General features: G+C 46.0%; 1 pseudogene; it reads right to left on the bottom strand.

Moving 5' to 3' along the window:
- The window catches only part of LOC117978835 (uncharacterized), a 62875-nt pseudogene extending 38181 nt beyond the window's left edge, over positions 1-24694 (bottom strand).
- Positions 24695-27298: the final 2604 nt, after the last annotated feature.

Raw genomic sequence — 27298 nt, 5'->3', positions numbered from 1 at the left:
CTTCTTGTCAACATCATCAGCTCTTTGGCTTGTTCAAGTCTTTTGTTGACAATATCCAGGCCTCTCATGGTCCCTCCCACACACAACGGGCCGCACAGCAAGGGCTGGAAGGAAAAAGCCTTTGAAAGCAAAACGGGTCCTTTCCTTCCTTAGCCTTGAAGTGGGAATAACCACTAGACAGAAGGCTGTGAGGGAGGACTCTGACACTCCCACTGTGGCTGCTTTGCCTTTGGGCAGGAGGGGAAACTGATCAGCTCCCTCTGTGGTAGGGCCGCAGGAAGAGATGCTGGCATTTGTTATGAAGTGCTAGGAATAAAAACACATACATGGCTGGGTACAGTGGCTCACGCCTGTAATCCCAGCACTTTGACAGTTCGGGGCGGGTGGATCACAAGGTCAAGAATTTGGGACCAGCCTGGCCAACATGGCAAAACCCCGTCTCTACTAAAAATACAAAAATTAGCCAGGCGTGGTGGTGGGCACCTGTAATCCCAGCTACTCAGGAGGCTGAGGCAGTAGAATCACTTGGACTCAGGAGGTGGAGGTTGCATTGAGCTGAAATCATGCCATTGCACTCCAGCCTCAGCAACAAGAGCAAAACTCCATCCCAAAAACAAACAACAACAAAAAAAAAACAGAAAACAAAACAAACAAAAAAAAACAAACAAAAAACCCATACACACATACTTATCCCAGTGTCCAGAACAAATGTTCTGCCACTTACTGGTATGGGTGTGATTTCAGATAGCTACTTAAACCCTGAGTTTTGGTTTTTCTCATCTTCAAAATGGAAATATTGATGCCTAATTCAAAGGGTGAAAATTAATGAACTATAGAAACCCCTTGGTGTATGTCTGGTCCAATAAATGGTAGCTCTTTTTAGCTAACATTTTGTAATATCTGCCCACTATCTCCTCCAAGGGATGGAGAAGTAAGGCTGACTTCCAGACTAGGAAAGATAGTGGTAGCAGAAAGTGATTTACAACTCTTTTTTCTCATTTTCTTTCCAGAGCACATAGTAAGTTCTTGTTGGTTCATTCATTCATTGAACAGTGTTTAGAAGTTTGAACAAGCTTGAACAACTTGCCATCATTTTGTTCACTTGTATTCATCTTACTCTCACCACTAGAACTGCAAGGTCCATGAGGGCAGAGGCAGTGTCTGTTGCTGGGTGAGTGACTGGATGGACCTCAAAGCATGTCTGAAGACTGAAATGGGCCAGGCAAGGAGATGGACACTGGAGGCCTGGATTCTGGGCTCAGTCATACCTCCAGGAACATAACTTTCTCTCAACTCTGGAGTCTTCACAGACCTTCCTTCTGCTGTGAGGCACTGGAGAATCACTTGAGACCAGACTCAGGGAACTCTTCCCTGATGGGAAGACATTCATTCATCCACTCCATGTCTCTGAAGCCCCAAGAGAAAGATCTGAATCCCCTAGTCTGAAGAGTCAGCAAGTTTCCAACATAGCAATCGTGATAAAAAGGGAGAATTGATAAAGGAGGGAGCAGCCCCACCTCAGTAACAGAGGGAGGAAAATTCCAGCTAGTACATGTACTTAATATGAAAGCAGACATGTGCCAAGACCCTTCTTTCATGGATATTAGGTGTTCCCAAACATAAGAAACATCCATTCTTGCCCACAGGCCTCACCGGATACTATCCAAGATGTCTAGAGAATAAGAGGAAAGAGAGAATCATAATATCTAAAAGGTGGAAACAACCCAAATGTTCCCCAATGGATGAACGGATAAACAAAGTGTGACATATCCATACAATGGAATACTAGTCAGCCTTGAAAAGGAATGAAGTACTGATAAATGCTACAACATGGATGAACCTTGAAAACACTATGCTCAATGAAAGAAGCTAGTCACAGTAGGTCTCTTATTATATGATGCCATTCATATGAAAGTCTGGAATAGGGAAATCTACAGAGACTGAAAGTACATTAGGGATGTTAAGGGCAAGAAGGAATATGGGGGGATAGGGAAGTGATAGCTAAAGGTTACAAGATTTCTTTTTGAGGTGATGAAAATGTTCTAAAATTAACTATGGTGATGGTTTGACATACCTGTGAATATACTAAAACCACTGAATTGTATATTTCAAATGGTGAATTTTATGACACATGAATTATACCTCAAGAAAGTTGTTTTTTAAAAAGACAGCGTAAGGGGTAGGGGGAAGTTGAGATGAAGCAGGAAAACTGTGATCAGAAACAAAGCTCAGGGGCTGTCTGGCCTGGCTGCCCCAGGTCAAAGCCTGCATTTCATACAGGCAATGTTAGGGTAGCCCCCAAGCCACGACTCGGAAAGATAAATTGACCACAGAAGATATAGGGCTGGGTCCCTTCTCCCCTGAGAGCTCCCTTTCTGTGTTTCTTCTGGCACAAGAAACTCTGTCATCTTGTATAAATAGGAGAAATTTATGGCAGTTTTCCCTCTTCTTCTCCCTGGTGGGCTACTAGGAAAGGTCCAGGGGGAGGAGGGAGCCTGAAATTCCAAAAATATAAATGTGGAAAGACTGGAGGGGGTTGAGGAGTGTCTTTGCCTGCCTTGGCTCCGGCCCCAGCTCTCCTTTCCCTTTGCATGTTTGACCATCTGGGTGATGAGGAGGGTAGAGAACTGGTACAGCCCGTTCTCTCTGCAAGCCCAAAAGAGATGGGTCCCAAAGCAGATATCCGACAGGAGGGGCACAAGGGAAATCAAGGAAATAGGCTTGGCTGTCCCATGAAATTATTGGAGGAGACACAGACCACAGCCCTCCTTCCTGGATTTGGCTATTTTTGTACTTCCCTGTTTGTTGAGGCAGCCTGATACAGTGGGAAGAGAACTCGTCCTAGATTTACAAAGATTGATAGAGAAAGTAAGTGTATGACCTTAAGCAAGTCATGTCTTCTCTCTGGGCCTCACCTGTAAAAAGAGAGAGGGGACTGAATTTATCAGGGGTTTTCAAATGAGTTTAACTCTAGGGTCCTTCCTTCAAATAAAACTGTATGTGGTGACCCAACATGAACACGAGACTGCTGAGCTTCTTGAAGGTAGGAATGGGAGTCTCAGGGCCCTGTGATGAATGGCGAGAGGCTTGTCCAAGCACCAGATGATCTCCATGGCTTTTCCAGACCTGTCCTCAGGAGGGATTTGCCCCCATGGTGAACAGACTCAGTTCTGCACACCCAGTGGGCTTGAAATCCAGCTCCACCCCCTCCTGTGTGTCCCTCTGCACATAACTTACCTTCCTTAAACCTGTTTCCTCGTGTTTAAATTGGAATAATAGTAACACATATCTCAGAGGATTGTCACATAGATTACACTAAATAATGTGCATACAGTCCTTCGCATACTATCTGGCCCAATAAATATTATTATAGTTATTCCATGATCTGATGTAATCGGTTTTTTGAGACAGAATCTCATTTTGTAGCCCAGACTGGTGCACAGTGGCATGATCTCAGTTCACTGCAACCTCCACCTCTGGGGTTCAAGCAATTCTCCTGTCTCAGCCTCCCAAGTAGCTGGGATTACAGGAGTGTGCCACTGTGTCCAGCTAATTTTTGTAGTTTTTAGTAGAGATGGGATTTTACCATGTTGGCCAGACTGGTCTCAAACTCCTGGCCTCAAGTGATCTGCCTGCCTCAGCCCCGCACAGTGCTGGGATTACAGGCGCGAGCCATCGCACCTGGCCTGATATAATCTTTTTAATTTGAAATAACTGGTGTGAGAAGGTGAATTAAAAAGGATGACAGCAAAACTGCTATAACACAAAGGCCCCAAAACAAAATAGCATATAGAAAACAGAAGTTTATTTCTCACTTAGTCTGGGAGGAAGCGGTTCCAGACAGCAGGCAGCTCTGTTCCTTCTAGTCAGTCAGGGATGTGTGTTCCTTTCATACCTTTGCTTTGTCTTCTCTTAGGGATATCTTTTCAGTTGCCTTGTCAAACCTGTCTCAGGCACATCTGCCCAGCTCATGAAAGAGAGAACACAAAGGAGAATTTACTCAATGCCGTCAGGCTTTGAGGACATGCTCACCTCACATTCCCCTGTGTCTACACCCGGCAACAAGAGCAGCTGGGAAATGGAGTGTCCACCTGGGTGTCCCTCCACCCTCGTGCAGCAAGGAAAGAAGAGATTTTAGTGGACAATGGGCAGTCTTAATCCAGGGCTCAAACCCACACCTGAGCTGTCCTCTTCCTCTTCTCTTCCTAAAGGAAGGGAAATAAAGTCTACAGCCCAGAAAACAATGTGACTACCCATCCCCTACCCAATCAGGTCCCTGCCATTCATCCCAAGATCAGCTGTCTTGGGAAAGTGGCTTGGAAGCCTCCCTCCAGAAAGACCACCCTTCTGTCCATCTTCTTCACACGGGTGGATGTGAGAAAAGTTTCTGTCCCCACTGCCTGTCTGCCACTCCCTGTCTCAGTTTCAGCTCACGCTCTAGCCCTTTGTTCCCAGTCACCAAGAGTGACTACAAATGCGGGGGAACAGGAGGACCTGAAACAGTCATGGAAATTGAGACTGGGACACAGAAGCCATGCTCAGAGGCAGCCTAGGTGAGGGTTCTGATGCCAGGAAATCCAGCTACTACTCTACTGTGTAACCTAAAGCAGGGATTAAGCTCTCAGAACTTCAATGAACTCTTTTGGAAATCGGGATAAGAAACCCACTTGTCAGGGCTGTTGTGAACATCAAATGTGATCATGTATGTACCTAGTACATAGTATGCCTTCAATAAATGGTAAGGCAAACCCAAGGCAAATTGAATTCATGTCCGTTACTCTGACCCAGCCTTTGCATAAATTCTTTTTTCTTCTCCTTCCTTGTCAATGCATGGCTCCCTCCCTCTTCTTTACTTCCTATCCTCATTCCCCTACCATCTGAACCCTGATCTGGAATCTCTTTTCTCAGGAAATCTTCCATGATTGAAAAATTCCTGCTTGGCCCCTTCTCACTCCAATACTCTATCTTCGCCAATCTTCCATCTACCCCATGGTCCTGGCCCAAGTTTACACGTGTCCCATCTCTCCCTTCAAAAAGCATGCAGCAATGGAAGGGCTTTAAGTTTGTCATCAAGCAGATCAGAGTTCAGATGCCAAATCTGCCAAGTTCTAGCTTTAGGACTTTGTCAGATCACTTCCCCTCTTTGAATCTCTGTCTTCCCAACCCTCTGGTGAGGTCAAGTGTGTGTGGGCTGGTACATAAAGGATATTTAATCTCCTCTGCTCTACCCAACCTCCCCCAACTCACACTCCCAGGACTAACTCTCTACTAAAGGGAGTTATTAGACCAAGAAAGTAATTCTCCCATTACCAGCCCCACCCCAACCCTGCCCAGGGAAAAAGAAGTGACTTCGAGTCTATGGGTCTTGGAGGGACCACCAACCCAAGAGCTAGAGCAGAGGAAGGACTTGGATATCCCAGCTTCCAGGGTCATAGGATCTCTCCCCAAGCCGTCATATGCAGCCCCAGTTGCAGGACTAGCTTCAGGGATAGTAGTGAAAGAGTTGATCTGATTCCAATCTTAGCCTGTAAGTAGTAGCTCACCTGTGCCTCTATTTTCAACCTTCCTAGATCAGAAGAGCAACAATATCAGTGACAACTAATGCTTACATAGTGTTTCCTATGGGATGGGCATTGTTCCAGGCTCTTCGTACATATAACTCGTTTAATCCTGACAGCAGCCTTTGAGCTAGGTACTATTAACCCCGTTTTACAGACAAGAAAACTAAAGCACAAGGGGTTAAGTAACTTGCCTAGGTCATACAACTCACATAAGGCATGACCGAGATTCAAAACCAGGCCGTCTAGCTCCAGAATCCATCCTGTTAACCACTCTGCCATAAAAAGAGCTAACATTTACTGGCAGTTTCTATGTGCCAAGCACTGCGGAAAACACATGGCATGTATTTCTTCTAATTCCAAATAACCCCCTGACAAAAGTTCTATTATTAGTATCCCTGTTTTACAGGTCAAGAAACTAAGGCAGAGAGAAAAGTTAAGCAACTTGCCCTGAGTCACACAGTTAGATATTAATAGTTTCAGAACTCCTAGCTGTTTTGCCTCAAATCCCACCTCCCCACCCCTGCTCAAAGCCCCTCCCCTTCTAGGTGGGTTGTTTAGTCCCTATCACCAGTTCTTCACAAATCGGCTTTACCCCCCACAGCCTACAACCCTTGTTCTCCAAAACTCCTGTTGACCTCTGTCCCTTTCCCTTCCCACTTTCTCCCTAGTCCCTCTGCTCCCCCACAAGGTCCCCCAAACCATTCTGTCTCTCTCCCTCTGCTCCCCACCCACCCTCCCCCACAACTCCTGCTGAAACAGATGAATTTCACCAAAAAAGACCATCAGACTTTCCCCAAGCAGGCCTCCACTGTGCCTGATCGCACACCCCCAGGGGAGGCACCACAGTGGCTAAGCTGGAGAGCCAGAAATAAAATCCTCATTCTACTTCCCTGCCCCCTCTTCCCATCACTCATCTGGGAATCCAGGGTGAAGAAGGGAGCTAAAGTGCAGAGCATTCATTTAATATTAACAAATTGAAATTAATTCTTTTAATGCCAGTTAACTTGGAGTGGCCCCTTATTAATAGTAATTTAGATTCATACTTGGGAGACGCAGGGACGGGGGCTGGGCCAAATGTGCCCAGAATGTCAATGTGACTGGGGAACTGAAAGGGGAGGGGCGGCAGTTTTACTCCTGCCCAGTTGGGTTCTGTTTCCCTGAGAGAAATAGACAGTCACTGGAGGCAGATCTTTGGGAAACACAAATTACTCTTGTAAGTTTATTTTTGTTACTTCAAGGAATCTGAATAGTTTGAAGCCATGTCACACCATTTTAAGAGTTTATTTTCACAGTAATGCTAAAAAGAAGAATTTCCTCAGAGCTGGGATTTACTTCAAACCCTCTCCTAAGCCAAACCTTACTGACCAAAGGGACAAGTCCCTGGGCCAGCTCTCTACCCTTCTTTGTTCAGAGCTAGAGCCAGAGATCAATATGGGCTTCCCCAATCCCTGCCCCTTCTACCTTACCCAAAACTAAAGGGAAGAATCAACACTGTGTGTCTCTCTGAGAAGTCTCCCCCAGGAGGTAAAGGACCCAAAGGGCTGACCCCTAAGCTAACAGCTTACATTTAAGGAAGAAAAACAATCTGCCTGCACTTTTCTTAGAATTTAGGGAAAAAATAAGTACTTAAAATTCAATTTCATGTATCAGAGTTCTCCAGAATGCAGCCAAGTGGAAAGAACTTAGTCCCAAATGAAAAAGTTGAACAGAAATTCTGCTCTCACTCGTTTTGCCGGCTTGGGGGTCAGACTGGAGGTGTCCTGAACTAGAACCAGAGCATAGGTTCTGACCCAAGAAGGACACTGTCTACTTCCCAGGCATCCCTCCTTGGCTGGGAGGAGAGGGGAGGATGAGTCCACTGGAAGCTGAAAATTGTGGAAGCTGGGGATGGGAGTTTTGAGATGGAGGAGGCAGGAGCGTGAAGGAGGTCAGGGAAAGGCAAGTAAATCTACTAACCATTGCAGTTTATAAAATAAAAACCTTAAAAATGGCTTCACGTGCAAAAGGTTAAATTTTAAAAAGAGGTCAGGTTTCAAAGAAGGTAAAATACCTCAAATTTAAACATAATAAAAATGAGGAAAATACACAAAACATTTCAAGCAAATTGTTCTTCAGAAGAGGAGAGGTTGGAATAATCAAAAGACCTTTTTTACACATCCCCCCCCGCCACGAGTTTCCCAAACAATAAATTCATTTACAAAACAAAAAGAGGAATCAACACAAAACCTCATCCACATATAGAGAAAAATAAATTGTGGTGATTCTGTAACAGCTGAAAAACTAGTGAGGGAGGAGAAAAATGAATAAACTCTAAATCCATTAGGTGATATTTATAAATAGCAAAATTGGAGGATGGAATGGAGAAAGGAGTTGAACTTATCATTAAAGAAGTAACACATGTGAAAACATAAGGTGTAACTCATCCCCAAAGAAAAGTAAACTCTCCATAAAGTAGCAAGTATAGAAATTTATTGAAAAGGAGGAAAGTACCACTCACCACCCCCCCATATAAGTGTATTAATTTGAATTAAAATTTTCTCCAAATCCGAGATAGGTTACACAAAAGAATACAAAAAGATTTTTTTTCTTTCAACTAAGAGGAAAAACAAAATCCGATTTAAATTCACTAATGGGACAGGAAGGGGGGCTGTGGTTTGCAGGTGCTAGTAAACGGGGTGAGGGTTGTGAAGAGTTTGAGGGGTAGAGGACCAGCTTACCTCGCTTTGGAGCCACGGCGGCCAACAGGAGTGGGCAAAGGACCCTGCCAGTGCCTGAGTGATAGGGGAAATAAGGAATAGGGGACTCGGGTGCCCCTAGACGAATGAGGAGGATGGAAAGACTGGGAGTGCCCATCTCCCCTCCTCTGCCCGCCTCCCTCCTTCTGGTACCCAGGCCTAGAGAGCTACTGAAAGTTACAGATTGCTTCCATTATTAGCTCATCCCGGGCGGCCTGGTCATTGGCCAGCCCCTGGCCACGTGATCCCTCATACCAATCGATTGAATCTCTAGTCACAATTCTCGGTCTGTCCCTCAGCTCTGGGGAGAAAGTGGGGGCTGTGGCGTGGGGGCTGAGGTCCAGTTTGGGGCGGGGTGGGAGAGGAGTCCTTGAGTATCCTGCCCCAGGGCCAAACCCTCAGAAGTCCAGTCTTCAGGACCTCCTTGAGCCAACTTCCACCGATGGAGGGGGATCTTCAGGGCGCCTGCTGGGTTCTCAGGACTCCTCTTCAGATCCTAGTTTGGACTCCTCCAGGTTAGAAAGGATGGGTTCAGCACATCTGGTGAGGCAGGCAGGTCCTCGCTGCAGCACAGAATGATCCCATGGCCCTCAAGGCATGGTGTCAGCTGAAAGTTCACTGATCCGTGAGCCCTCTGCCTCCCTCCTCCATTGAAAGAGCAGTGGCGTGCCCCGCTTCTAAAAGCCCTGGGGCTCCTGCAAGTGGACACCGCTTTCCAGGACAGGTGCAAACAGGGACGGTGTGAAGCCGAGGTGGAGACAATGCGATCACGCGTGGCACTGGGGTATCCCACAGCAGATGGTGTGAATGTGCATCACCGGAGGCAAATGGGGTGATGGCGAAACCAACAATGGCGTCCAGGCATGTGCCCAGTGGAAAGGGGGAACAAGTGGCCTTTCCCTGAGTGCCAAGGGAACTCAAAGACGACCTGGGAACCTGGACGGGGCCTGTGCCTCAGTCCAAGCCACATTTTGAAATGCCTGCCAGAGGAGCACACAGGTTTCTGCAACATTCACCCCACCCCGAAGCCTCCACCGCCCAGGTAGCCCTGATGCAACCTTCCCTGCACCCAGCCCCAACCCCATCCCCAGGCCCAGCCCAGTTCCTTTGGTTTCCTGACATTCATTACAGCCAAAAGATTCAAGGAATCAGTCCACCTATGAGCAGAGGAGAGGATATCCCTCATTTGTGAGACAGGACCTGCAGAGGAAATGGGACACCACCTGTCCTAGAAGACAAGGCCAGTCATGATCACCTAGCGCTCATTCTAGGCAATCCACCCACCGATGAGGTGAAACAAGGAGACCAAAGAAGCTTCCCTGTCTGAGACACACATGGAAGCCAAGTGTTCCAGGCTTATCAGACCTGCCCAATCCAGCAGAAACAGGTTTGGAGAGAGAAAGAGTCATGTCGCGGATCTCCAGAAAGTGTCTCCCTAATGGACTGGGAAGCGATCTTGGTAGAAGTTATTCAGCCAGACCAAGAGGCAACTAGGCCCCTCAGAAACAGGGGAGACAGAGCAAGAGGGAGGACAGAGCACAGGCCAGAGCCCAGGCAGGTTACAGAACCTTGCCACCACCACGGGCATAAGGGGAGGGGTGCGAAACGCGTGACTTGTCCAGAGAGGCCAGCATTCCAGGGACAGGGATTGTTGCCATCTCCCATTCCCGGCCTCCTCTTCAGAACTATATCGTGGTGTGGCTTCATTGCTCAGAGAAGAGCCGTGCAGGGGTACAACCATCTTCTTGGAGGTGGGTCTGCTCCTCTCCTGCCGGACAATGAGCTGCTGTGGGGTTTTATCCTGGGCTGGAGTATGGTCCTCTTGATCCTAGAAAAGAGGCCGCTCAGGATGGGGATGAGACTTCGATTGCTCCGGGACCGACGCACCTCCTCATGTGATCGAGGACTTCACAAACCCAAAGTGGAACTGCCCTGAAAAGGATGGACAACCGGCCACAGGACCCAGGCAGAGATGCAGAAAGAGGCTCACCAAAGACTGGCCGACATGCAAAAAATCCCATTTTGGCGAACAGAGCACATTCGTCCAAAGACACACACGCACACGGGCATACACACACAAACACACACACACACAGACTGACAGAGAGAGGGAAAGAAACACACAGAGGGTGAGAGACAGAGAGAGAAGAGAGAATGGGAGACACACACACACAGTCCTACAGCAGTGGCACAGAAACACACACTCCCAGGCAACCCCTGAGGCTAATAGTGGAAAATATGTACCTAAGAATACACTTGGAACAGAAATGTGAAAAACCGAAAGTAAGAGATATTATGAAGGATCAAATATAAAATGACCCAGTGCTAAAGAGGCAACAAAGAAAAGTGTAGAAGAAAATGATAAGAGGCATTGTGCCTTAATGAGTTTGTGCTACTATATAAGAAAATACACTAGGCTGGGTAATTTCTGAAGAACAGAAATGTATTTCTCACAGTTCCATAGGCTAGAAGTCCAGTATCAAGGTGCCAGCAGGATTGGTGTCTGGTGAGGGCCTGGTCTCTGCATCCAAGATAGTACCTTGTGCACTGTGTCTTCAGGAGGAGATGCACTGTGTCCTCGCATGGCAGAAGGCGGAAGGGCAAAACAGGGGAAGCCCACTCCCTCCAGTCCTTGTGTAAGGATCCTACACCCATTTGTGAAGACTCTCCCTTCATGACTGAATCACTATCTAAAAGCCCTACTTCCTAATCCTATGACATTGGTGATTAATTTTAGCGGGACACATTCAGAGCATAGCACCCTATATTCAATTTCTTAAAAATTATTTTGTTGTTTCGCTTTTCTGTTTTTCAAATGGCTAAAAGTGCACAAAATTGGATTAATCATAATCTTTGGCTCATAGCACACCTTGGCTCCTATTTCACCCTTGTCTGTGCCTGGGCCTCTGTGTAAATGTATTTGAACAATATGGTAATCACTTGTGAACTTACAACACAACCAAAGAACTAGGGTTCTGACCCTAACATCTGCTCCTCCTCTGTCCTTTTTCCTGATTTTCACTCTTCAGCCCGAGGGTAACTACTACCCTGAATTTATGTTTAGGATTGTCTTCCTTTAAAAAAAACACATTATTTTATTGTATACATATGATTACCCTAAATGACATGTTATTTAGTTTTTAAGGGTATAATTTATTTACCCATTCTCCTATTAATTTACCCATTCTCCTATTAATGAACATTTGGCTTATTTCCAGATTTTTGCTATTATGAATGGCATTACATGAGCATTTTTTTTTAACTACTTCTGGTACATATGGGCAAGAGTTTCTCCAGGGCCTATGGTAGAGGAATTACTTTGCCATAACATATGAGAATGCTCAAATTTATAAGATAATCCAAATTGCTTTCCAAAGTGGTTGTTCTAATTTAAACACTCACCTCCTGTATTAGTTCGAGATGATCTTGTTGATCCACAGTCTCTCCATATATGGTGATATGGTTTGGCTGTGTCCACACCCAAATCGCAGCTTGAATTCTATCTCCCAGAATTCCCACATGTTATGGGAGGTACCCAGGGTGAGGTAATTGAATCACGGAGGCCAGTCTTTCCTCTGCTATTCTCATGATAGTGAATAAGTCTCATGAGATCTGATGGGTTTATCAGGAGTTTCTGCTTTGGCTTCCTCCTCATTTTCTCTTGCTGCTGCCATGTAAGAAGTGCCTTTTACCTCCTGCCATGACTCTGAGGCCTCCCCCACCATGTGGGACTGTAAATCCAATTACAGTTCTCTTTCTTTACACCTCTTTTTCTTCTCAGACTTGGGTATGTCTTTATCAGCAGTGTGAAAACAGACTAATACAGTAAACTGATACCAGTGGAGAGGGGTGCTCCTGAAAAGACACCCAAAAATGTGCAAGCGACTTTGAAACTTGGTAACAGGCAGAGGTTGGAACAGTTTGGAGGGCTCAGAAGAACACTGGAAAATGTGGGAAAATTTGGAACCTCCTAGAGACTTGCTGAATGACTTTGACAAAAATGCCGATAGTGTTTTGAACAATAAGGTCCAGGCCGAGGTGGTCTCAGATGGAGATGAGGAACTTGTTGTGAATTGGAGCAAAGGTAACTCTCGTTATGTTTTAGCAAAGAGAATGGCAGCATTTTGCCCCTGTCCTAGAGATTTGTAGAACTTTGAACTTGAGAGTGATTATTTAGGGTATCTGCTGGAAGAAATTTCTAAGCAGTAAAGCATTCAAGAGGTGACTTGGGTGATGTTAAAGGCCTTCGGTTTTATAAAGGAAGCAGAGCATACAGTTTTGGAAAATTTGCAGCCTGACAATGTGATAGGGAAGAAAATCCCATTTTCTGAGGATAAATTCAAGCTGTCTGCAGAAATTTGCATAAGTAACAAGAAGCTGAATGTTAATCCCAAAAACAATGGGGAATATGTCTACAGGACATGTCATAGGTCATCACAGCAGCCCCTCCCATCACAAGCCAGGGTCCTAGGAGGATAAAATGGATTTCTGTGCTGGGCCAGTTTCACTGTGCTGTGTGTAGCCTAGGGCCTTGCTTCTCTGCGTTTCAGCTCCTCCAGCCATGGCTGAAAGGGGACAACATAGAACTCAGGCCATGGCTCTGAGAGTGCAAGCACCAAGCCTTGGCAGCTTCCATGTTGTGTTCAGCGTGCACATGCATAGAAGTCAAGAATTGAGGTTTGGAAACCTCCACCTAGATTTCAGAGGGTGTTTGAAAACACCTGGATGTCCAAGCAGAAGTTTGCTGCAGGGGTGGTGCTCTGATGGAGAAACTCTGCTAGGGCTGTGCAGAAGAGAAATGTGGGGTCAGAGCCCCTATACAGAGTCCCTACTGGGGCACTTCTTATTGGAGCTGTGAGAGGGCCACTCTCCTCCAGCCCCCAGAATGGTAGATTCACTGACAGCTTGCACCATGAGCCTGGAAAAGCTGCGGACACTCAACATCAGCCCATGAAAACAGCCAGGAGGTGGGCTATACCCTGCAAAGCCACAGGGGCAGCACTACTCAAGGCTGTGGGAGCCCACCTCTTGCATCAGCATGACCTTGATGTGAAACATGGAGTCAAAGGAGATCATTTTGGAGCTTTAAAATTTGACTACCTTGCTGGATTTTGGACTTGCACGGGGCCTGTAACCCCTTTGTTTTGGCAAATTTCTCCCATTTGGAACAGCTGTATTTACTTAATTACCTGTACCGCCATTGTACCTAGGAGGTAACTAGCTTGATTTGGATTTTACAGGGTCATAGGCAGAAGAGACTTACCTTGTCTCAGATGAGACTTTGGACAGTGGACATTTGGGTTAATACTGAAATGAGTTAAGACTTTGGGGGACTGTTGGGAAGGCATGATCGGTTTTGAAGTGTGAGGACATGAGATTTGGAGGGGCCAGGAGCAGAATAATATGGTTTGACTATGTCCCTACCCACATCTCAACTTGAATTGTATTGCTCAGGATTCCCATGTGTTCAGGGAGGGAACCAGGGGGAGGTAGTTGAATTTTTATGGCTGGTCTTTCCCATGCTATTCTTGTGATAGTGAATAAGTCTCACAAGATCTGGTGGGTTTATCAGTGGTTTCATCTTTTGCTTCTTTTGCCTCCTTCTCATATTCTCTTGCCACTGCCATGTAAGAAGAGCTGTTCATCCACCGCCATAACTCTGAGGCCTCCTCAGCCCTGTGGAGCCCTTAATGCAATTAAGCCTCTTTTTCTTCCTTGTCTCGGGTATGTCTTTATCAGCAGTGTGAATATGGACTAATACATTTCGTATTGTCAAACTTCTTAATATTTGTGGAGAGAATAGATGTGTAGTATCTTGTGCATTTCCCTGATTACTAATGAGGTTGAGAAAAATTTTATGTTTTGCAGGCTTTCTCTTTTGTGAAATCCCTATTAAGGCCTTTTCCCAATTTTCTGTTGGGTTGCTATTTTTAAAATTAGAAATAACTGTCATCAATCCAAAAGCTTACACATGGCGGATCCCTTCACACCAGTTCACAGTACAAAGTAACTCCTTGCTTGTAGAAAACATTATTATTATTATTTTTGAGATGGAATTTGACTCTTGTAGCCCAGGCTGGAGTGCGATGGTGTGATCTCGGCTCACTGCAACCTCTGCCTCCCAGGTTCAAAGGATTCTCCTGCCTCAGCCTCCAAAGCAGCTGAGATTACCGGCGCGCACCATGATGGCCTGCTAATTTTTTGTATTTTTGTAGAGACGGGGATTCATCATGTTGGCCAGGCTGGTCTCGAACTCCTGACCTCAGGTGATCCACTTGCCTCAACCTTCCAAAGCGTTGGGACTACAGGCAGGAGCCACCACACCCAGACTAGAAAACATTATTCAATAGCAAACAGTAGCAATATGCTTGGGGGTTTTAGGATTGATTATTTTCGAATCTCTAGAAAAGCTCAATGCATTACCTTAGGCTATAATCTCAGGGCAGAGTCTCATCTGTTAATGGGGGTTCGGTCTAAGGGTCCTTCCAGCTCTCAGATTAATGGTTTCCCATGTTGAACTGCTCCATGTCACCCACCCATCCTCGGTTTTGTTTGTTTGTTTTTACAGAGACGAGGTCTCACTATATTGCCCAGGCTGGACTTGAACTCCTGGCCTAAAGCGATCCTCCTGCCTTGGCTTCCCAAAGTGCTGGAGTTACAGATGTGAGCCTCTGTGCTCAGCCCATCCTTGGCTGTTCAAGTGTAGAGGTAAGTAGTAGATGCCAAGTTTACCTCCAGGTCAGAAGGGGCAGATGTCCCAGGGCAGAATCATAACCATAATCAGGCCTCCCACTGCATGAAGACATTATGTTCTGAAGCTTAAACCCAGACAAAGGTCTGACCAGTAGCACTGTGTTCATGAATGTCAGGTCAAAAATTTAAAACTGGGACTATCCAGAAGAACCTGGTAGATGCAGGTGCAGTCCACAGTCCAATGGTCAGCCTTGATAACAGGCCACCTGTTCTTTCTCTTTATCATGGAGTCCTTGATGTAAAAATCGATGACACTTTCTTGCTTCTGGTGTGCTTCCGTTTCTTCTTCATTTTCCATAAGTAGTTTCCTCCATCCCACCTCCCAACAGGCCACAGTCAATTCGGGACATTTTAACCATGAAAATGAGTCTCCATAACACGAATTTAGAGGCCAGACAGGGTGGATCACACCTGTAATCCCAGCACTCTGTGAGGCTGAAGTGGGGGAATGGCTTAAGCTTAGGAGCTTCAGACCAGCCTGGGCAACATGGTGAAACCCTGTCTCTAACAAAAAATAAATAAATAAATAAAAATAAGCCATGTATGGTGGTGCATGCTACTAGTCCCAGCTACTCAGGAGGCTGAGGTGGGAGGATTGTGGGGCCAAGGAGGTCAAGTATGGAGTGGGCCAAGATCATGCCACTGCAATCCAGCCTGGGTAATGGAGTGAGACCTTATATCAAGAAAAAGAAAAATATTTAAAGGACAGGCTGACTTTCTTGTTACAAGACAATGCTCATTTGCTATTCCATAAATCCTAGGGCACCTCTTAAGAATTATACTAAATCTACACTACCCGTGCTCTATAAATGGAACAACAACACTTGGATGATATCAGAGCTGTTTACCACATGGGTTACTGAGTATTTTAATCCCACTGTTGAAACCTACAGCTCTGAAAAAAAGATTCATTTCAAATACTTCAGCTTTTTGACAATGTACCTGGTGACTAAAGAGCTCTAATGGAGATATACAGGGAAACGCATGCTGGTTTCATGCCTGCCAACACAACATCTATTCTGTAGTCCATGGATTGAGGCATCATTTTGACTTTCAAGTCTTATTATTTGAGAAATATATTTCATAAGGCTGTTACTGCCATAGGTCATGATTCCTTTGATGGATCTGGGCAAAGACAATTCGAAACCTTCTGGAAAGGATTCACTATGATAGATGCCACTAAGAACATTCATGATTCACCAAAGGAGGTAAAAATAGCAGCATTAATAGGAGTTTGGAAGAAGTTGATTCCGACCCTCATAAATGACTTTGAGGGGTTCAAGACCTTAGCAGAGGAAGTAACCACAGTTGTGGTGAAGATAGCAAGAAAACTAGAATTACAAGTGGAACCTGAAGATGTGAGTGAATTGCTGCAATCTTTTTTTTTTCCGTTTTCCTCTTAGTTTTATTTTTATAGCACTATACTTACATATATTTTTGTAAACAAAATATATCTCCTCAAACTTTTAAAGAAATTGTTCTGTTACTTTCCTTAAGGGTTAGAATGTTCTATGACAAATATTATGTACATGAAATTAGGAATGGAGTGATACAAAAGTTTAACAGTGGTTTTAAAAAATTATATTGGCCGGGCACACTGGCTCATGCCTGTCATCCCAACACTTTGGGAGGCAGAGGTGGGCGGATCACAAGGTCAGGAGTTCGAGACCAGCCTGGCCAACATGGTGAAACCCCATCTCTACTAAAAATACAAAAATTAGCCAGATGTGGTGGAGGGTACCTGTAATCCCAGCTACTCAGGAGGCTGAGGCAGGAGAATCGCTTGAAACTGGAAGGTGGAGATTGCAGTGAACCAACATCACGCCACTGCACTCTAGCTTGGGCAACAAGAGCGAAACGCCATCAAAAAAAAAAAAAATTATATTACATCCTTATAACATGGAACGAAAACAAATCTGAGCATATGCTGGTATAATCAGATCTGTGATCTTTATTAAAATGTAAATTACCAGATAATCTCTAACAAAACAACCCACAGTATTTTAAATTGCAAAGAAATGTTTCCTACCTTGCCTGCTTCTCTTTCTAAGTCGACATACTCTCGGCTAGGTATTTGTCGCTGTTCTCCCTGCCAGCTGGCCGGAAAAAACTGGAGAGACAGATTGGTTCCTGTGGCCACAAAAGCCTTTTAGAAAAATCAATACAAACAGGATCAGGAGCAGGACATTACATAAATTATGCAAGCAGTCATTTATTTTTACATCAGTTTATGTCTTAAGCCAGGCAGCACAGAGAATACTTAAAAGTAAAAAAAAATGCACTCATCATTTTTCTTAAGTATTAAGTTACAAACATCTGATTCCATTTTGAGAACATTTGCCATTGGCTGCTTAAATATAAAATCAGACATGGAATCAATACTTTCAGGTCATTTTTTGCTGACGTTAGGATCTCACACTGCTAATGTCTAACCCGAAGCCACCATCCATCTTTGCATTTAAAAACTTCTATTTTTAAATGTAAAAATCACTGAAAATCTAAAGATTTAGAATTTTAAAGAACACCACAATTTAAAATTGTATAAATGAGACACTTTAATTTTCCTTGATTTCCCTTGCTGAAACACTGCATAGCAGGCAGTACATAAAAAATGCACTTGGAATTGTCTCTCCTCTGATAAGCCATACATTGGCATGGGATGTGACAGTACTCTCTAAAACCCTAGATGATTTTTAAAAATATGTCTTTTCTCACATTTGACTTTAGGAGAACTTGGTCTGACTACAACAAAGAGAAAAGTATTCATCTAATATTTATAAAAGATTTGGATGTTAGAACTCAACAGATGCAACAATCTAAAACCACTTCAATAAAGTGTCATTTTATGTAGGTCTTGAGAAAGTTACCTCTATATTTCCCTCATGCAAAAAACAAACATATTACCCCTTTCCCAAAGGAAATTAAGAAAAAAAGAAGTAAAAGCATTTTTGAAAAAATACATTTTTCATCATCTAAATGTAAACTCTTCTTTGCTGAAACCAGAAAAAGTTTTTTGTTTGGTTTATTCTACTAATTAAGTTCTGAAGCATAATTGGTTTCCACGCATAGAGTCTTCATCTCAAATCAAGAGGTTCACATTTGGGGCAATTTGTTTAAAGCCATCAACCAAGTTAGCTATCCAATAGTTCCCCTGATGGTTAACAGCTTAAATTCTTTAGAGGTAAAAATTATACTTCCTATTTCTATTACTCGCACTGTCGGTACACTTGTCAACCTAAATGCTAAATCTCTAAACCTCTTTGATGGCATTTCCCTAATCAACTGGGGTACCATTTTCATGTGGTAAATGTTTTATATCCATAGAAACTGAACTAACATCAATATTACAACATCATTTTTAAAAATCTTTCAGGCCAGGAGCAGTGGTTCACACTCGTAATCCCAGCCCTTTGGGAGGCGAGGCAGGTGGACCATCTGAGGTCAGGAGTACAAGACCAGCCTGGCCAACATGGTGAAACCCTGTCTCTACTAAAAGTACAAAAAATTAGCTGGGCATGGTGGCAGACGCCTGTAATCCCAGCTACTTGGGAGGATGAGGCAGGAGAATCACCTGAACCTGGGAGGCAGAGGTTGCATGCAGTCAGCCGAGATTGCACCACTGTGCTCCAGCCTGGACAACAAGGCGAGACTCCATCACAAAAACAAAAAACAAAAAAAACTTCCCATGTACTACGAGCATAAATCTTAACAAAAAACCCCCCAACACTAGTTAAAAAAAAAAAAAGTTTCTGGGAGGGAAACTGCCCAGGCTGTACGACCTGAAGCATAACTCAGTTTCCTCACAAATTAATTATTTGTAAAGTGCTTAAAGCAGTACCAAGTAAATGCTATGAAACTGTTTGCTGAATAATATGATAAATAACTTTAAGCTCAACAAGAAAGCCAACTTTTTCAGCTTCAGATAATGAAATTCTCAGAGCAGAGTGGTGGCAGAAAAGACACAGCCCATGAACGACCGCCCCGTGTCAAAATCCCTGTGGCTTGTTTCTTCAGTATTCACCTAGTAGCAAATCCTTCCACCTCCAGTGTACCCCAAATCAGTTCTGTGCTAAGACACTCTGCAGATCGTATTACCTCATCTCCTGTCTTGATGCCAACCTCAAGAGATTTCCTGCTTCATCACTATATGTCCATTATCTCATAAAGATCCCTCTCTGAGACAGAAGTGGTAAACACAGATCATTCTAGAATAACATTTTCCAAACTTATGTGACCATGGAATTCTTTTAATGAAATACCTACATATAGGTAAGAGTTGGAAAAAGTCTCTTCCAAAATATTAATATGGTGTCAACATTGTCATAGGAAAATAAAGATAAAAATAAACAAAATGAAAACATTAAAATGCTACACTAGTATGACGCCTATATTTAAGATTTCCAGGTTGTCTTATGCTTTATAGGTTTCACAAATTATAAAATAGCACACCTTGTGCCAATCCAACATACTTTTTACCATTCAATCTTTAGAATTAGAAATATGTATTAGTTTTTACTCTTCTCACCACAGAGTAACCATACTTCTTATAAATTTTTTTCTTTATTTGATTATTAGTGTTGAAGACGTCTCCAACATTCTTAACTACATAAGAATTGGTAAGAATAGGCCGAGTGCGGTGGCTCAAGCCTGTAATCCCAGCACTTTGGGGGGCCAACACGGGCAGATCACAAGGTCAGAAGTTTAACACCAGTCTGGCCAATATAGTGAAACCCCATCTCTACTAAAAATACAAAAAATTAGCTGGGTGTGGTGGTGTGCGCCTGTAATCCTAGCTACTCGGGAGGCTGAGGCAGGAGAATCGTGTGAACCCAGGAGGCAGAGGTTGCAGTGAGCCAAGAGCCAAGATTGTGCCATTGCACTCCAGCCTAGCCGACAGTGCAAGACGCCGTCTCAAAAAAAAAAAACAAAAACAAAAAAAACGGTGAAACTCTGTCTCTACTAAAAATACAAAAACAAAATTAGCCGGGCGTGGTGGCAGGCAACTGTAGTCCCAGTTACTCGGGAGGCTGAGACGGGAGAATGGCGTGAACCCAGGAGGCGGAGCTTGCAGTGAGCCGAGATCGTGCCACTGCACTCCAGCCTGAGCGACAGAGCAAGACTCCGTCTCAAAAAAAAAAAAAAAAAAATTGATAAGAATAAATCAAGGCCGGGTGCAGTGGCTCACTGAGGCGGGCACATCACTTGAGGCCAGGAGTTGGAGACCAGCCTGGCCAACATGGTGAAACCCAACTCTACTAAAAATACAAAAACCAGCCAGGCGTGGTGGCAGGCGCCTGTAATCCCAGCAAGTCAGGAGGCTGAAGCAGGAGGTGGAGGTTGCAGTGAACCGAGATGGCACCACTGCACTCCAGCCAGAGTGACAGAGTAAGATCCAGTCTCAAAAAAGAATAAATCAGATTCTACTACAGATTCTTCGACCTGTGTTCACTTTTATTTAATGCTGATTGGGTTTTACAGTTAAAAACTCAATTGGCATAAAATAAGGAGGCTGATTGAGTTTTATAGTTAAAGAGAGATGATCAACACAGCCCTTAAATTATTTCACATCTAAATGCAAAATGAGGCTGGGAGTGGTGGCTCACACCTGTAATCCCAGCACTTTGGGAGGCCGAGGTCGGTGGATCACCTGAGGTCAGGAGTTTGAGACCAGCCTGGCAAACATGGTGAAACTCCGTCTCCACTAAAAATACAAAAATTAGCTGGGCGTGGTGGTATACGCCTGTAATCCCAGCTACTCAGGAGGCTGGGTCAAGACAATCACTTGAACCTGGGGGGCAGAGGTTGCACTGAGCCAAGATCATGCCACTGCACTCCAGCCTGGGCAACAGCAAAATGAATTCTTCATTAACCTCACTGATACATCAAGGAGATGTTCCAAATAAGAAGAGGACAACTGGGGCAGGAGAAAGGTTGGGAATAGTTTTGAGAACTATGGATATCCTTGCCATTTATGGCTGCTGTCAAAACAGGCAAAATAATGCCTTTTTCCACAGCCAAACAGGAAGAAACCCAGCCTGTTTATAAGTCATAAGATAAATTTCAGGCATTAAATTAAGCAGCCTCTAAATTCAAATAATCAAGTACCTCTGACATAAAAGGTATTGTGAAAAATAGCTGTATCCAGAGGGGTTTATACAAAATTAATGAGGTCTCTACCCTCTAGGAGCTAAGGATCCTGTAATTAAATGTGGGTTAACACTGAATTAAAGGAGGGAAACTAGAAAGAGAGAAAACTAGGAAATGTGAAATTCCTCTCCAAATACCAATAGTTACATTATTTAACAAAATAAGACATGAGCCGTCTTAAGTGCAAACCTCACACAGCATTCAATCTACCTTCTTTAACCTTTAATACTTCTCAGAAATTTAAAACTTGTAAAATGTGTCAGATCAGATACTTGTTTTATTTTTGGAGACAGGGTCTCACTCTGTCACCCAGGCTGGAGTGCAGTGGTACGATCACGGCTAACTGCAGCCTCGACCTCCGGGGCTCAGGTGAGGATCAGATTATTTGGAAGCGGGGAAGGTCTAGAATGTCTAATTTATCCTGGAAATAAATTCATGACAAACACTAACCACCTATAATACTACTATAATATTACAGCATTTCAGATATCCTACGGGTTGAATTCATAATTCCATTCAGCAAAGTCTGAGATGACAGAAAACACACTACTAGCTATGATTCACCAAATTTCCAAAAAAATTCAGCTTTCAAAGATAGTGATGATAATACAACACATGGGGCTGCGTATGGTGACGCCGAGCCTGTAGTCCCAGCTATTGGGAGGCTGAGGCAAGAGGATCGCTTGAGCCCAGAAGTTTGAGGCTGTAGTGCCTCATGATTGTGCCTGTGAACAGCCACTGCACCCCAGCCTAGGCCACACAGCAAGACCTCTCTCTTAAAAAAAAAAAAAAAAAAAAAAGAAACGACCAGACGCGGTGGCTCACACCTGTAATCCCAGCACTTTGGAAGGCCGAGGTGGGAGGATTACTTAAGGTCAGGAGTTCAAAACCAGCCTGGCCAACATGGTGAAACCCCGTCTCTACTAAAAATACAAAAAAATTAGCCGGGCGTGGTGGTATGTGCCTGTAATCCCAGCTACTCAGGAGGCTGAGGCAGGAGAATCACTTTAACCCGGGAGGCGAAGGTTGCAGCGAGCCAAGATCATGCTGCTGTGCTTCCAGCCTGGGTAACAGAGCGAGACTCCGTCTCAAAACAAAAAAGCAAACAGTGAGAGTACAAGTACTTTGTAACTTATCTTTTATACTTGCATCCTTTACCTCCAGGAAATTCTATCGTCAGGTGTACCACCTTCCCTTTGCAAAAGGTAACCCAGGCAAAGGATGACACGATCATCGCACCAGCTAATGAATTCTTTTCTTATACCACTCAGTGCCAAAACCTAAAAGTATGTCTTATGCACTTCAGTCATATAAATACTAAAATTACTCAAGAAATTTGCAAGTGGGCTAAAAGCTTGAGACTCTCTTTCATAACATGCACTAATGACCAAATATTCAGGAGCTCCTGATAAATTTAACCAGTATCTTCTCACTATTACAACTCTAAAAAGCCTTCACTTAAAATATCAAAATATTCTTTAAAAATAAATTTGAGTTCAGTGATGCAAAGGGAGAATTTTATGGCATATGAATTATATCTGAATAAAAATAAACTGGTTTTATAAAGGGGGTGGGAGAAGTAAATTTCCCATGTCTTCCTACTGTTAACCCAAATTCAAATCGCACCTAGCTTCAAGCCTCTAACAATGCAGTGAGTCCAAGTCACCGAGCAGAGAGTAACAGCATTCCATTAGACAGTGCTTCAACTTTTTAAAAAATAATCAGGCCGGACACAGTGGCTCACGCCTGTAATCCCAGCACTCTGGGAGGTCGAGGAGGGCGGATCACTTGAGGTCAGGAGGCCAGCTTGGCCAACAAGGTGAAACCCCCTCTCTACTAAAAATGCAAAAATTAGCCGGGCGTGGTGGCAGGCACCTGTAATCCTAGCTACTCAGGAGGCTGAGGCAGGAAAATCGCTTGAACCCAGGAGGCAAAGGTTGCAGTGAGCCGAGATCGAGCCACTGTACTCCAGCCTGGGCAACAGAGCAGGACTCTACCTCAAAAAAATAGTAATAATCAACCTCTTTTCTTGGTTTCTTCCTACCACTCCCTCCTCATCAGCACCTCCAACAAGGCAAACCAAAAAGATGAGAGGAACTAGGACCCTTGGATTTTTTTTTTCAACCCAAGGTCTGGTGAAGACTCACTAAATCTGCCTCCTAAAACAAGGACCTCGAGATCAACCGTGGGTTTTGCCCATCTGTGCAGTTTTTAGGAACGACAGCCCTACTCAGGACATGGGGATAATGGTTTCTTTCTGATTCTCCTGAAGCTTAACGTTCTAAGAAAATGACATTTTTAGGGCCTTTTTCCCCCCTCCCCTCTCTATTAGAATAAATCACTGGAGGAAAGATTTCTACTCGGCGATCTGGTAGTGAGACCTTTTGACACAGAGAATTACCGACAGATCTACCTTCTAAGAAACAAACTATCGCCAACCTTGAATGAAGCTCCACTTCTTTTTCCGAATGGGGGTTTGCTTGCTACCAATACCCTGAACCCTTCTTCGGTGTCGCCGCCTAAACAATGCCCTTCGCTTCTTTAGTCTGGCTCGGGTTCGAGCTCCACTCGCGGTGCTCCGTTGGCCGACACGCGCCACCGCAGCGAACCCCAGGAAAAGCGTCTCCCCGCGAGCACCGGCCCGCGGCATCTGGTTTCGCATTTTGAATCCCCAGTAGGAAGTGAGAAGGCACCCACTCACTTCCGGGAGCCGCAGCAGCCGCGCCGCCGTCCGGAACCGGCTGGGCCGCCGCGGCCCCGCGCAACAAGTGACCCGCGCGCGCCCTGGGCCAGCCGACTTACGATTTCCGAGCGGCCGTCGCGGCAGGCGTTCTGGAAGCGCGCCTGGCATTCCTCGTGGGGCCGGTCCCTGAAGCCCGTGTACTTAATCTGCAAGGCAAGACGGCCCGAAATTAGGAGCCAAATCCGCGGCGCCGCCCGCGCGCCCGCCCTCCCAGCGCGGCGCCGATAAGGGCAAGCAGAGGCTGCGGGCGATGGCCGCCCCGGCGAGATTGCCCCTCCGCGGGCGCACCGACCGGGACTCCCGGGGACCGCGCCGCCCAAACTTTTCTCCGCCCGGGCCCACTCGGGGCGCGCTGCGGCCTCCTAGCCGCCCGCCCGCCTCACCTCACACTCGCGGCTCAGCTTCCTAAAAAAACTCCTCGTTCTCGAACTTGCTTCTCTGGTCGGGCACGACGCGCGGCATCTTCCCGCCCTGAGGCCGCGCCGGCCGGCCGCGCTCGGGGCTTGCGCGGGCACCCGCTGGCTGGCTCCGCGCTGACCGACTGACCGCCCACCCGCGGCGCCCGGACGCCCGCTTCCCTTTGTTTCAGGCGCCCGCCCTCGTGGGCTCCCGTTCCGGGCAATCTGAGGCGCCGCCGCCCGCCCGAGCGCAACCTATGCCGCCGCCGCCGCCTCAACCGTTGCCTGCCGCCCGCGCAGCCCCAGGGCTCGACGCCCCCAGCCGCCGCCGCCGCCGCCACTTCCTCTCACCGCCCACCCCGCCCCCGCCGGCCCCACCCCTCCTCCTCGCGCGCCCGCCCGCCTCCAACTCCGGCAAACAAGACGCACCATTCACAACTCCGCGGCCCACGCCGCTCATGCGCCACCCGCCCGCTGGCGGAGCGGCCGGGCTGTGGCGCCCCGGGGCTCCTTCCGCACCAGGGCCCTTTTCCCCCTGCTCGCCCGCGGCCACTCGGCGTGGAGCTGTCGTTGGGGGATCCGCCTGGCCTTTAGCAGATGGGAGTAGCCAGCGCAGGCCTTTTCTTCCGCCCTTCCTCGGCCATCTGGAACTTCTGGGTTCCCCAGGTGCGCGGAGTAATACCAGATTGTCACTTGAACGCGAGGAAACCTAAATCCTTGGGGACTTTTCGTCCCTAAACCGACCGGCAGGGGTGTAGGCTGTGCACGTTGAAGACTGAGGTGGAAATGGACCAAAGAATCCAACCGAGTCATGGTGGAAAGGTCGTGGCTTTTGGAGTCAGATGGGTCTTAGATGGGATCCCACTCAGCTACACTACCTGCTGGCTGGGGCCTTAGATAAGAATTGGACCACTAAACCTCAGTTTCCTTATTTCCAAAATGCAGACACTCCTAGGTTTGCAGTGTTAGCGTGAGAACCTTTATGTGGGTCTAGCACACAGTGAGAGCTCAATAAATTTAAGTTTCTAAAGAAGAACAAGCTGAGTTAAGAATGTAACCGATTGCCAGTCCATATACTTACTCAATGTGCAATCAGCGGCAAAAAATAAGATCCATAAATTCTAGGGAAGTTGTTTAGCCCAAACTGGAGAAAGTCTGACATGGGATTTATGGCAGAGTTTGATTCAAAGTTAGTCCTGTGGCGGGGCACTGTAGCTCGTACCCGTAATCCCAGCCCTTTTTTTTTTTTCTTTTTTTAAACAGAGCTTCGCTCTGTCGCCCAGGCTGGAGTGCAATGGCGCGATCTTGGCTCACTGCAACCTCCACCTCCTGGGTTCAAGTGATTCTTCTGCCTCTGTCTCCCGAGTATTTGGAATTACAGGCGCCCACCACCACGCCCAGCTAATTTTTTTGTATTTTTAGTAGAGACGGGGTTTCGCCATGTTGGTCAGGCTGGTCTTGAACTCCTGACCTCAGGTGATCTGCCCACCTCGGCCTCCCAAAGTACTGGGATTACAGGCATGAGCCACCGCGCCTGGCCTAATCCCAGCACTTTGGGAGGCCGAGGCGGGCTTATCACCTGAGATCAGGAGCTCGAGGCCAGCCTGGTCAACATGGCAAAACCCCATCTCTACTAAAGTACAAAAATTAGCGGGGTGTGGTGGCACACGCCTGTAGTCTCAGCTACTCGGGAGGCTGAGGCAGGAGAATCGCTTGAACCCAGGAGGTGGAGGTTGTAGTGAGCCGAGATGGTGCCACTGCACTGCAGCCTGGGCCACAGAGCAAGACTCCATCTCAAACAGCTACTCGGAAGCTGAGGCAGGAGAATTGGTTGAACCTGGGAGGCAGAGGTTGCGGTGAGCCAAGATCGTGCCATTGCACCCCAGCCTGGGGAACAAGAGCATAACTCCGTCTCGGGGGGAAAAAATCCATGAGGAAGCACTCTTGCTCCACAATGGGTCCAAGGAGGGCTCACAGACCTCCAAGTTGATCTTGGCCGAAGACTCTAGCAATAATTGTTTCTGCCATGGGAAATGTGGAATAAATAAAAATTGAAAGATCTCTAGAATGGCCTTGATGGCCATGAGCTTAGGCAAGGAAAAGGTCAGGGTCAAGGGAGCTAGACCTGGAGGGGTGGGAGTGCAGAGCAGGGTAGGGTGCTCTCATTGTCAGCCACAAGGAGGGGAGGAATGATGTCCTAAGGGAAAGGGACAGCAAAGCCTGCCAAGCAGACCCAGAACAGCAGCCCCACAGACAGCCTTGGGCAACTCCAGGCCACAGGGTAACCCACACTCGGCGTAGTCTGGCATCCAACAGCCAGGATGACCGGGAAATAAGCCACAGGCTGAAGGAGGCCATCTCCTCGGCTGACCTCTATATGCCTTTTTGGTTGTTAATTTTTTTTCACTTATTTAAAAAAACTGAATTAAAGGAAATTTATAAAGGAAATTTTCACCCATGTAAGGTACACTTAAGTCTGTGCTCCTAACAGCTTTGGCAGCTGTTGAGTTGGGTATGGGTTGGCCCAGACACCATGCTATGGGTGTTTGCTAAGGGGGTTTGCTAAGATCCAGCTCTACTAAGGCCCACTCATGGAAGCTTAGAGGTGTCTTTTCTGTGCCAAGAAACATCTGCCCCCACCGTCCCAAAACCTGACTGAATTATCTGAAGTCCGGTCATCTGGAATCTTCCTTTTGTAAGGATTCAAGCCAACCAAGGGCCTCCTCTGAGTATCTCCCTAACTTCCTAGGTGGGTGGCTGCTCCTGCAGGCTCCTAAAGCTGATCTTGGGTGGGTAAGTAGATAATACACAATGAAGCTGAGGAGAGCGCAGGAACCCTCACTTGCCTAGTGCAACTGTGAAGCTCTGTTCAGGGTGCCTTCATGCACCTTATCACAGTTAATTCACACAATCACTTTCTTTTTTTTTTTTTTTTTTGAGACGGAGTCTCACTCTGTTGCC

This window comes from Pan paniscus, chromosome 11 (genome assembly GCF_029289425.2).
Source record: "Pan paniscus chromosome 11, NHGRI_mPanPan1-v2.0_pri, whole genome shotgun sequence".
Taxonomy (NCBI): Eukaryota; Metazoa; Chordata; class Mammalia; order Primates; family Hominidae; genus Pan; species Pan paniscus.
Note: the sequence above shows the minus strand (reverse complement) of the source record. Positions and strands in the feature narration are given on the sequence as shown.